At 28.3% G+C, this 13,840-nt stretch overlaps 1 long non-coding RNA gene across 2 annotated transcripts; it reads right to left on the minus strand.

The window, feature by feature from the left end:
- Positions 1–2,627: 2,627 nt before the first annotated feature.
- Positions 2,628–9,823, minus strand: LOC124366573. Of its 2 annotated transcripts, none has more exons than XR_006922833.1 (4): positions 9,692–9,823; positions 7,038–7,173; positions 4,946–5,064; positions 2,628–2,941 (listed from the first exon to the last, which is right to left on the minus strand). It is a non-coding gene; the product is annotated as an uncharacterized LOC124366573 (long non-coding RNA). The 2 variants fall into 2 exon arrangements; XR_006922832.1 differs by having other exon boundaries at positions 7,038–7,186; positions 9,692–9,816.
- Positions 9,824–13,840: the final 4,017 nt, after the last annotated feature.

Raw genomic sequence — 13,840 nt, forward strand, 5'->3', positions numbered from 1 at the left:
ATCGTAGTGTAGAAATTATTACAACTAGTTCTAGTACTAGTATTGTTCTATTGTGTTTTCCAACATAATTGAAACGCACGAAAGTAATTACGTAAAATAATTCTTAGCATTTACAGGTGGTAAAATTTTAATTTATTATCACAGCTGTAAAATACACTAGTTAGTATGTTCCCGTTTACTCACCGTCGTTACAACAAAATATAATTGGTTTTTAGGTTTATCAAGGTTCTTTCAACATGCGAACCACACATTTCATGTATTTAACCTTAATAATTTTAATACAAGCTTTAAGTTTTAAACTAATTGTAAAATCTAATTGTATTAATTTACATACTGCAAAATGTGTGATTTATAAGAATTTTGCATAATTTTATAATACTAAGATATTTGTAATATACATTATGCTTTTTACTTCCCACTCAACACTATTATTTTTAAGTAATTTAAAACTAAAATTTAAGTTTTAGCACACACACTTTAGACATAGCTACAAAGGATACCATGTATATTTATGGACAATTAACAATGCCCTATTAAAATATTTTGTAGTTCAATGTGATTACAAGCAGAGTTATTTATTCACAGTCTAAGTAAATCTTTATTTATTAATTTTCTTTTCTTACCGGTTTATCCATTGACTTTATGTTTATGTTCAATAGCAAAAGCTTTAAGTTAAGAGTTACAGACATTCAATACAATAATTGCTACATAAGGGTCACGAAGTGTTGAAAGCTAGTATCCGCTCAGATTTTGGATATTAATTTATAAAATACTAGGCTAGGCAATTAAATCATTCAAGCAGATCTACAGGGATCTTCATAACGCTGCTCTTGTTTAACTATAAACTTAAACTAATAAACTATAAAAATAAACGTACAAGTGTGTTTTTACATTTTCAAATTTTTTAACATGCAATGTCATGATATCTAATTTAGCCAAATGCAATATGCACTTGACAATCCACAGAGAATTCATATGTTGTTTAATTGTTTCATCTAAAGTTATTTTATTTTCTTCTATATGTATAAATTAATTACTTTTCCAATTTTGTCTTAAAGCGAATACTAGATAAAATTAACGTTTCTAAAACATAAGTAAGGCAGCTGTAAGAAAAAATATCTTAATTGAACCTAATTTTAACTATACTACGTCACAAAATTTGTTGAAAAAACTGTTTCTACGTACATATCTTAAGAACTAGCATTTATCAATTTATACACATGGCTTGTTTTCATTTAAGTGTCACATTGTAAAATATGTTTCAATCAGGGAACACAGTTATGGGACTTTTAGTTTGAGAAATTTGTGACTCTAAGATTACTAATATTTTTTTTCCTTGCAACAATTTTGGGAGTTCGAAGTTTCAAAGGGTAGCACTTATTAAAAAACATTTAGATAATATAGTACGTTAATATTGTTAACATGTAATCAAAAGAATATTTTACGATGTTAATCTTCTAAGGCTTGTTTATAAACTCTTTGTTTGTTAAAATAAATTACTAGTTATTTTAGATTCAAAGAGTGGATGTAGAGGTAAAATAAATTGCTGTGGATTTTTTAAAATACATACACAAAAGAAATGTTTATGTTCACCCCAAATGTATCTGAGTAGTATTGTCCCTTTACAGGACTAAAAATTGTTATCATTCAAAATAGCTGTAAATGCGAAGTTTTTTATGATTAAATAATACATTTTAAACAAAATTATTGTTGTATTTCATTATGTACTTAATCAATTTATGTATTATATATGTAGTTTGAAAATTTTCATTTATGTCATTATTAGTTACAACGGCATACCATTATTATAGTTGTCGACTTATAGACTCTACAAAGTGCTTATTTAGTGCATGTAATGGTGTGTCCCAATACGTTAGTAAAATTATTGTTATATTATTTTTTCATCCTATATATTGCGTTTTACTGATTTATATAATTTTCTTATTATAGTTTAGCGTATTAAGAAGAGAACTGTGATATATTTTTAAAATGGTGGTTTGCAACTAAAGGAATTTAAATAATAGAAAAAAAATTACAGTTTAATATGGGGTTATTTTAGGTGATTACATTAGTGCTACAGTGGGTGAGTACATTATAATACAAGGATGGTATTTAAACATGTTTTTTTTTTAATTTCAGTAGATCCATATATTAGGCAAATTCCATATTAATCTTCGTGTTAAATTTCAATAAAATATTTTGTTTAGTTTTAACGTGAATTAGGAACACACGTAGAAACTCATGAACACCGAGACAGACATTTAACTTTCGTTTTATAGTGTGTTTAATTCATTAAAATATTTTAATAGCTTGACAACGACCTAGGACTTACAACTGATTTTAATATAGATAAAACTAATTAAAAACAGCTGTGCCCGTCGAGGCCATCATTCATAAGAGAGTGCCGATGATTTTGGACACGATTGCTGTAATCGTTGATAAATTTCCTGCTATTATATTTTCCAACGACTATAACTCATATCAGGGATTTCTTGTTAGTCTTTCATTCATAAAAGCTGTTTCGGAATGCTGCTTCATAAAGCTTTAATGTATGTGCAGCAGTGTTATGTACGTGGAAAAACGTTCTTAATAGTATATGTAGATGTTTAAGTTAAAGAAACAAGTCATAAATTACCAAAAATAATATATTTTGAATAATTTATTTGTTTTCATCAAACCAAGACGTATAGGTCTGCTTTTGAAATGGACTGCATATTCCGAATGAAAGCTTGAAGACCGGCTTCCGTTCTTTCCCCTGAATAATTCATTGCATAGCGCCCATCCTGGATATATTTAAATGTCGGCAGCAACTCGATAAAGAGGTCATCTACCATCTTAGGCGCCTTGTCTACGTTACAAGCAGCAAGAGTTCCCAAAAGAGGATCATGATTACTAGCGATCTTGATAAAAACTGGTATAAATTCTTCACAAAATTTGCACCCTGGAAATTTACGTATCTGATTTAGTAAACACAACATTAGTTCTGGTATTTGTTAACTATAGTAGAAACCTAGCATTGTATACAACATTTTATAAGTTAAGAGTGACAATTTACTCTTAACTCAACAGATAATAAGTCTCAATAGACTTTATTTTAATAATATTTAGATTTCATAAATATTTATTTGTATCAATGTAGTATTTATACTGTAATTAATTTGACGGTTACTTATAGTGTTATTAATGAATTTTATAAAAACTTTGTTCATGTTTAAATTCATAAAAGAATTCCCGAAAACCATTCCTTAAAATAGACATACCTGGTGCAATAAAACACTCTTCCAGCAATTTAACATCTGAGTTGCAGAGAATTATTCCCTATCCCTCTACGTATATTTTCGGGGGCATTAAAACAAATTTACAATGCGTTGTAGAACCAAACAATACTTTCAAACGTATTTGCGGGATATAACTAACAGTACGATAAAAATCTGCTTTATATCAATATAAAACTCTCAAATATCGTGCAGTTTGATAAATGGTAATTATTATAGCTTAAGGTGAAACAAATTTAGACACAAATAGTTGTAATATTATTCTTCTAGTATAATACCCTGTACAATTCCACACGGTGTTTAGTTTTTTATGCGAAAACGAGATTTTTAGGAGTGTAATTACTCATTTACGGGGCATTAAACGGGATTTTTAGCTAACCTTCTCAATTGAAGAATAATGAAACCTACGATTCTTTCAGATTACTCCATCCAGTATACAGTCCAATTAAAGTAGAATTTTACGATTTTTCAGACAGTATGTATTTAGGATATACAGGTCATCAGCTATTTTATGTTGTGGCTCTGAGTCATGAAGGAAATTTATTTATGGTACTAAAGAAGGGTCATGTCAGATGTTTAAGAGGCCTCCTATATCACACTTAAAGGGAAAGATTAAATAATTTTAAAATGTTCGTAAGTAGTTCTTGAAACACTCAAGATTTATTTATATTTAAATCTATTATATTGTCATTATCATTCAATACAGAAGTTTAACATCCATGTTAGCCACGATATTTTAATTTATCATGTTAAATATAATTGTATGTATATATTTTTTAATATACGTGTTAAGATACTCTATTATTATTGTCAAAAATTTAGAAATAAACGGGGTTATTCTTCCGATTTTCGAAAATTACAGATAATTTTGTACTCTTTTATTATTACATTTATATTATTTAACAAGAAAATTCCATGGGTTTTCAACTTCGCATGTCGTTAGTAATCCTATGTAAAGAAATGTATAAAAAAATAATGTAATGGTAAATGCAATGAATTAAAAATGAATTGCTGTATTAAAAAATTAAGTAAGTGCAAATAGAAGTAAAAAAATTGCATTTTCAGATTGCGCATTTTAAAATGAGTAAAAATAAAACATAATCCGGTTTTATATTATTTTTAAAATAACTAAAAAGTAGTTTTATGAATAACGGAATTACCTTTGGTTTATTTAACATAAAGTAGATAACGTTTAAACTTACAAAACTTTGTAATTTAAAATAGCCCACGAACATACGATTTAAATTTATAATTAACTTAGATATATTTGAATCGCAATTTTATATTAAAATTATATATTTAACTTTCTGAATATATGTTGTGATATAATAATGGGGACTTTATTTGTAATACGGACGATAAAATCTTTTTAAATCTTTATATTGCTATACTATAAACTATTAATAGTTTAGTTCAAAGACTGACTAACTGAATATATATATATATATATATATATATATTCTCTGGTTAATATATTCAATAAGTTTTTTTTAATAATAATACCTTTCTTTTAGTTAGTAAATAACTCATTATTTAATTTAAACTAATTTTAATATTTATTAAAATTAATCGTTAAGTAAAATATAATGTACTTAAAATATGTTTCAATTTTCAAAATAGGATACTTTATCATCAGCTAGTGTGGATACAGTAAATATTGGATATCTTACATTTAGCATGAAACAGAATAAACAAATTTCTCTTTGTCTGTAAGTGTTGTTTGTAATTAACATCTGTCAGTTGGAGAACGTTTTTTTCCAGTCACTGTAATTTGTTGAAATATTATTATCTGAAAAATAAATAAAAAGTCAAATTAGAACCATTAGTACTATTAGGTAGTTTATAATTTAAAATAGTAAAAATAAAAGTAATCAATTTAGGATACTATTAGAGAAATAGTGTATACTTTTAAAATTAGACATAATATACATGCTCAAATAATGTAGACATTTAAACACATTGACAATTTGTGTAACCCTGAAAGCTAAATAAACAAATCTTTTTGTTTATACTGACGTAACAAAATAGTAAACCACACCGCCTGTGACGTAACTAGCTTTGACTTGCATGACAAATCTCAAGCTTATTGTTTTTTAAACACCCTACTAACACTCTATCTTCTATGAAAACAGACATTATAAAAGATAGAAAGGTACATATACCCTATGTGGAAAGAAAATTTTTTTGTCCTTCTTGATTTTTAAATTTGCTATGATGCTTAAATTTGAACATTCTAGAAGATCATAAAGACTTGTTTATGTTATATTTTATTCATTGTATATATATGAATAAAATATATATATATATATATATATATATATATATCCACACTATTTATTTTCTTTTTAGATTGCGTAACTATGTTAAAATACTATAGGATTGTCTCATATTTCTTTTCTTACGCTAATTTAGGAATCCTTTTCACACTTACTTACTTTTTTCCGATTCAATTATTTTGTATTTGGACGGAATCTCTCACATATACGTTTAAATAAGCAAACTAGCATATGATCGGAAGACCAAATACCTGTCAAACGACTTTGATTTACATTAAACTGTATAAATGGCAATAGCCTTATTTAATTTCAATATATATATATATATATATATATATATATATATATATATATATATATATATATGTAAAACACAATTAAGTACATATATATCCAGAACACACACACACACACACACACACACACATGTTATTTTGGTAAGTTTAAGGTACAGAAAATATATCTTAAATTACATGAGCGTTATATTAAAATGGGAATTCCAAAAGACTACCAAGTATGTTATTCTGGAGATACACGTTAGGACTGTCTGTATCCGTGTTAGTTTTACTGACAGCTGTTTGTTTCACCTGCTACGGAACAACCATAATGTTGAACTGGCTTTTTGACAAACCTCATGCTTTGAGTTGCTATTGTGGAAATATTATCGTTATAATTTTATTTTGTTAATAGTATAACTTATATAATAATAAATTTAATTTGTAGAGGTATATATATATATTTATGAGCAATCAGGAACTTTAAGAAGAAATTTATTTTTCAATTTTTACTGAAATGCACAACCGAATAAATATTATGATGGCGGCTTATGATAACAATAATAGTAAATTTAATATAATATTTTTCACAATAAATGCACGTTATTACATTTCGAATGATCGTTCATGAAAAAAATACTTCTATTAATGCTATTTATAGTACATTTATGACGTAAAATTAAATGAAAAATACGTCTATTATAAAGGCAGAGTTAAGGCTGTAATGCCCTCCATTCCACTTAACTTTGGAGCATTGATGATGGTTACATTGTCTAAAGGTAATAAATACTGTATCTGTTAGGTAGGGTACGTTGGTTAAATTATTGCATAATAATTTCTTGATTATTAAAAAATCTTGTATTTCAACAAAAAACTTTTATTGAAATAAACATGTTACTAAGGACTTTTCTATGATAAAACATAATAGAATAATTTAAAGACCAACACACACAATGTTTTGAGAAAACCCGCAGATTTTCGAGGTAAATTCATAATCTTAAAGGAAGAATTACATTAAAAACATAAAACCAATATTTAATACGTTTTTTGGTTTTGTTTTGTTAAATATTGGTTTTATGTTTTTAATGTAATTTAACAGTGACCAATATAAGCTCCATGTAAAGCATTTAAAGTAAGGAGTTACCATGCACCATCAATAGATAGAATAAAAATAATGTTTTAATTTTATTTTTAACCAATTTATAAATTACCTGTATTTTGATTTTCTTGTATTTTACTGTTGCCTTCACTGTTTCGGACATGAGTACGGGATGTAATGTCAAAGCTTTTGGATTGAATACCTGATCGTGGTTTCAGGATTTGCAGATCATTTATACATTTTCGTTCCTTGAACAAATAACTGTATATTATACGTTAAAACGGTCAAAGAAGTAAAAAAATTATACAAAATCACCTTTACCTGATAAAATAACAATTTGAAAAGATTGTGAGCTATTAACTCAAGTTTATCAGGCATAGAAAACTGTTATAGACAATATATATGGTGTTCTATATAATTATAATTGACATATTTGTATGTTTTGTGAAATTGTATTTGTAGCGTTACTGTATTATAATAAGTTAATTACAATGAACTAGGTATCATTTATACCAATTAATGAAATAATAAATGTTACTTTAACTTAAAAGGATCAATCTGTTGTATAATTTATAGTGCAGATAAAATAGGAAACACCTATATTTGTAAAAGGATGAAAAATGTACGGTCTTTTAAAATTATTTTTCTGTGCAAAATTCACATTTTGTGATAAAATGGAAATCTTAATGGTCACATAGTATATTGTTTGTATATGAAATGTATGCATAGTATATAACTGATTATTTTAAACATTCGAATTCGGTAAAAACAGACGTTTTTAACTGCTGTGAATAAATTTTTAACAATGTGCACAACATTATTGAAAAAAATATAATTTTTTTATTGTTTAAGAATGTGGTTATCGGTTCATTGAATCTGCCATGAATGTACAAAAAGTTTCATTCATTCTTTACAGTTTATGATTAAACATAACAATAGACTTAAATATATTTGACTCGGTATAAATAGTGCTCCATAGGCGGCACCAACTTACGATCGAATATTACAAACATTATTGAAACACTCTCATTTTATTAAACAATCAACTTAAAATAAATGCAAATAATATTCTCTGAAAATAACTATTACTGAAACATGTTTAAACATTAAATTTTTAAAAGCGACAGTTAAGTTAGATATCTTGATTATAACCTTATAAGAACTATATAAAACTTTAATGATTATAAAGCTTTCATTTTTAATTACAGATTTATAAAACTTCGACAGACAGATATTTATATCAGGCATCCATATGTATTTCATATATCATTGTTCTTCTAGATTTTTGTATATTTTTTATATTTACTGTAAAAAGTCAAAAATAAAAAAAAGATCCTATAAGTAGATTTCTTCAGTCTTTAATCACATTTTTTTAAGTTAAGTACTGTTAATATATCTACGATAAAAACAGGACAATTGGTTTACATAGATTTTTAGGCTAAATTCCATGTCACTCTACTATAACCGGATATTAAGGCGATTGCGTTTTCATGCATTATTCACAATTATCCTCCTCAAAAGTAAGCTTGTATTGTGTTATTGTAGAACATTTAATCAAACGTCAACTGTGATATTTGAGTTGAGGAAACCTTATGCTAGTATGTTCAGAGGGTGACTAAAAAGTAAAGACCTTAATTTGTATTACACAAGTATTTTCGTAGATGGCGTGAACAAAGAGTTTTCAATATGTTGCTAATATTTTAAATTTTACAGTAATTTCACTTAGAAATAGAAACATTTTAAGAAATGTATACCTACGTAAAAAACGTGTTTATTATCTCCAACTCAAGAATTCAGTTTTAATAAAATTTAGAGATACTAGCCTAACACAAACATTCTAAAGTATGAAATTACTGTAACATAATTTACTTATGCGTGTATTATTTAATATTCTTAACAAATTATACTTTAATTTATTTAAAATTTTCTTTACACAGGACATATCCTTTGGAGTATAACAAACTCGTATAACTTATAAAACCATTTTTAATTTTCCGCCATGAATTTAATAACAATTACCATATTGTAATGAAATGTGTATGTTTACTCGTAAATATAATTTTTCCTTAGTATCATTTAAGAAAAGCAGACTTGAAGAAAAATCCGAGTATATATTACAGGATTTTTGCTTTGAATATTTAGAGAACCAAACGAAACGTAAAATATTAAAACAATCACATAGTACATAGAGATAATGTATTACTGTGTGCCACTTCTAGCAGATGCTTAGTTTACACATGCATCGATTCGGGCCGTGCTTACTTCTTGCAAAAGATTTGTTATTTATTTATTTGCAATATGGCGTGTACGTTTATTTTAATTAGACATTCAGAATTATACATATTTAATATATTTATACATTTGAATTTTAATCAATGTGAATATACTTTATATAAAAATAGACATATATTGATATATATCAACTTATGTATTTGCTGTCTTTGTCAAAGTTTTTGAGTAAACAAGTGAAAAGCCTAGGCAATAGTTATTTTATGAAACCCATGAAATAAAAATGAGATTACAATCTAGTATAATAAATTAAAGATTGCATAACACAATGTATACAGTTCTATTTATTGAATTAATATCAACCTTATGTTGCCATTTATACATATCAGCGCGTAAGGTATTTAGTCCCGAGAATGGTACTTTCACTTTATATAAGAATAAAAAACTAAAGTGTAGTGTTTTGAAATATTTTTAAAGTGTATTCTATTGTGTTTCATTAAATATTACTCATAAAATAGTTAAATCTTTCTTTCTTACCTTTGAATTACGGAATGTGATTATTCTATTAGACACTGTACGGAATACACTCATTTTTTTCTGTTAACTATAAATGTAGCAAGAAATTTAATTTCTAATATTAATCTACACTGAAAAAATAGAGAATAATTAAAAAATATTTACCATGGAATAAAATGTTAATTTACCATGGAAACATACGATTTAAGAATTTCCGCATTCTAACAAAATTATTATGAATGTGATTTAAATTAGATTATTCAATTATTCTACAAAAATTAACTTTAACACACGCATATTTGTAATTGTACAATTTTAATTAAATAATTATCCTGCATCTTTTCTTTCCTCTATTATTTTAAATCGGTAAAGGTTATGACTTATTAAGGATTTTATACTTAATCTGAATACTTTATGAAACAAGCAATAATGAATATTAATTGTAATTAAATACTGTTATCGTTTATACACTGAAATGTAAGTCTTTCGTAAGTTTCTTATCGTATGGAGATTCTGTACGTTTGAAAGTGGTACAAATACTTTGACATGCAATACTGAGATTTACTCTTCAATCAGTATCGTGCAAATTAAACATATTTACTAAAAATAGAGCTTCAGTTCTCATTCAGGTAAGACAGCTACATGCGAATTCTACTTTTCTTGCGACTGAAACAAAAGGTATAACACGTTTTAAATTCCAATCGTGCATAATTCTGCCTAAATCGAATTTTAATACCTTAATTCTTTTAATGATTAGTTTTTGATAAAATACGTGTTTTTTTATTAGGAAATATAATAATTTTTATCATGGGGAACAAAATGTCGAACTTTTGTATTTGACTGCATTACTTATAGCAGCATGTAATTCCAAAAAGAAAGTTTCAGCTACAACTAGACACCAAAATGACATTCATATAGGACTTATAGTTGGTTTGAATTTGGTGAATAATATAAATTGTAAAAAGTTGCTGGAAATAATTTAATATAAGCATTTATTACAGAGCATATTTAACCCAGACTTCTATTCAAAAACTGTTTTAGTAGTAATTTTAAATAATTATTTACTTTGTGATAAAAAATGGAAAATATTGTAAATCACTGTATAATTAACAATATGATAAATCGTAACCAGTATTGAACATTTTTCACTTAATTAAACAGCTAATGGAGATAAAAATGTAAATATATGCTAAGTTATACGGCATTATCACTAAGGGTCCATTAATTGCATTAAATCCTAACCTTCTTTAGTGCTTTATAATTTTCTAGGGACATCTTATTCCATTTCTAACATTATTATCGAGCGTTTTATGAAAACCGCTACACCACACCTATATGTTGTTTATTATTTTGTAAATACATATCACTAATTTGTAGGTAAATTTTGAATAATTTATTGGTTCTAAGTTATACAAGGTAAGATTACGCAAAACAAATCGTTGCATAAACGAAGTTAGTGAGTTTTGATGCAATAATTTCAAGTCTAAGGGCAATATTATTAGGCGACATGGCTTAGTATGATAAAATATCATATTATTGCAAACGTGGCGTATGTATAATTTTATTTCCTCTTCAATAGTTTAGAAATAGACAGGTAGACATCTGGACAGAAATAAAATGTTCGGGCCCATCCTGTGACTGACAACAATAATGATTAGGTGAGACCTCGTTAGCTACGATTATTATAGTAATGGTAAAGCTATATAATGGTCTGTTTAATTTTACTCTGTTTACGTTAACATGGGTATTTAACATATTAATGTCCAATATGTGATGCAAATTTTTTTTGTATTAGAAAATACTGCTACATTAGAGTTGTGTGTGTGTGTGTAAGATTGTTGAATAACTGATTTTGACGCCTTTCTATAAAAGGTAGAAGTACGCGACACCAAGTGACACCATCAGGCTTCACTGAAGTTACGAAAAAAACCATCTATAGTTCAGTACGCTCTTAGGGTATCATCCGGTCAGACAGACAGAAATCAAATAATTTCATCCCCTCGCTGTGATTTTTACAGTCTGTGGTTGTTTGTCTGTATGACTAATAACCCTGGTTGGACGGGTCCCAGAGACTTAAAAATAAACATTTTCCTCTCAGTTGAAATAAATGAACGTGTCAGGAGTCAAAAGGTCTATGAAAAATCATGGCATCATATCAATGAAAACCAAAAAGTCTTCGGGGGTGGATGAAATGCCCGCTTGGTTGTTGAAGCAATGTTACGGTTGTTTTCTAAATCAAATGTGTATTCTGTTCAATGAATCAATTGCAGGTGGTGCTTTCCCAAATTGTTTCAAAACAGCTAAAGTTGCCAAAATAGCCAGTTTTTAAGAAAGGTAATCGGGAATGTGCGGACAACTACAGACCGGTGTCTCTCTTGCCTACTTTATCTAAGGTGCAGGAGAGACTCGTTTGTTCTCGTTTGACTGCCTTTGTACAGCGCCACAAGGTACTGGTCCAAAATCAGTTTGGATTTAGACAGAATCATTCAACAGCTGACGCAGTGATTTTTCTCGTTGACCAAATTATTGACCACCAGAAAAACGTCAGGCAGCTTTAGGAATCTTTTGCGACCTTTCAAAGGCGTTCGATCGTGTAGACCATGGCCTATTGTGTTCTAAGCTCTAAGAGTATGGAGTTAGAGGCGTAGCTCTTTCATGGCTACAATCGTATTTGTCTCACAAGCAGCAGTTCGTTCAAGTTGGGTTTTAGAAATCAGGTTTGATTGAGAACAAGTATGGGGTGCCGCAGGGTTCCATTCTAGGCCCATTAATTTTTATCCTCTACATTAACGATATTCATTTGTGCAGGGGGGACACCAATTTGGTACTCTACGCGGATGATTTTACGGTTATTCTCGGTGGCTCAGATAGTGACGTGGACCTACGAGCTTCTTCTTCCCTCGTAAATATTGACAGTTGTCTCAAGAAAAATAACCTAATGTTGAATGCTAAGAAAACCACATTTATTTAGTTTCTAACAAAAATAAACAACATTCTGATTTGTTGATTAACATAAATGAAACTTCATTGGAAACATCTAAATCTACGTGTTTCCTGGGTATAACTATCGATAGTAGATAGCAGTGGTCTACTCATGTATCTGGGTTGTGTGGTAAACTGAGTCAAGTGTGTTTTGCATTACGAACTCTGAGTACTTTTGTGGACAGAGATGGGTTGGTGACTGCTTACCACGGGTGTTTCGCTTCGTTGTTGGCGTATGGAATTGAGATCTGGGGTGGAGCCTCTCCTGCAGAACATGCATTTTTGATCCAAAAGAGAGGTGTATGGATCATAAGCAGGGTCCCAAATCGTCATTCATGCCGAGGTTTATTTAGGAATCTCAACATTCTAAAAATGACATCCCTTTACATTTTTAGAGTTGTCATGTATGTGAGGAAGCATCTGTGTCAGATTCCGTCAGTGGGAAGCACTCATGCCTGTCCGACGAGGCACGGCACTTTGCTTCGTACTCCCTCACATCGATTGTCCCTGCACGAGACTAGAGTGATACACGCGGGTGTAATTTTTTAAATGCTCTCTCTCAAAATTTAAAGGAGGTTTGTGAGCTGACAACTTTGAAAAGGAACCTGAGGAGATACTTTATAGTAAAGGAATTTTATAGTGTAAATGAATTCCTCTCTGACACTGGCTTTTAAATTTAAATTGTAATAATGGTTTTTGTGTGCTTATTTCTTTCTTTTTACTACTATTCAATTTGAATTTGTTGATACCACTTTTATACTTAAGTTTAGGTTTATTATATATTGACGATTGCGATGTACTTCTGTGTACATTATGCAATAAAAAGAATTGAATTGAACATAAAGGTTTTCACTGAAGACACATTAAACGTAGGCAATGAACGAAATACATCAAAAATATGTTTCAAATCAAATCAAATTTACGAATATATAATACCTCTCCGTTATACGTAAGACTTTGTCATTCACCATTATCCATGAGGATTTATGCTCATTCTACGATAATTTTCATAATATTGAGTCAATTTAAGTTTTGGATATATTTATTTAGCTGGAAACACAAAAATTGTATTTTTACTGAAATTTTGTTTTGTTAGAGTCCAGTAAATCATCATCGAAATATTTAAGTGCTGTCGGAAAAAATGTTTTCTAAGTTTAAAATATTTCTGTATGAAGTCATCTATTGAAT

This window comes from Homalodisca vitripennis, chromosome 7, assembly GCF_021130785.1.
Source record: "Homalodisca vitripennis isolate AUS2020 chromosome 7, UT_GWSS_2.1, whole genome shotgun sequence".
Lineage (NCBI taxonomy): Eukaryota > Metazoa > Arthropoda > Insecta > Hemiptera > Cicadellidae > Homalodisca > Homalodisca vitripennis.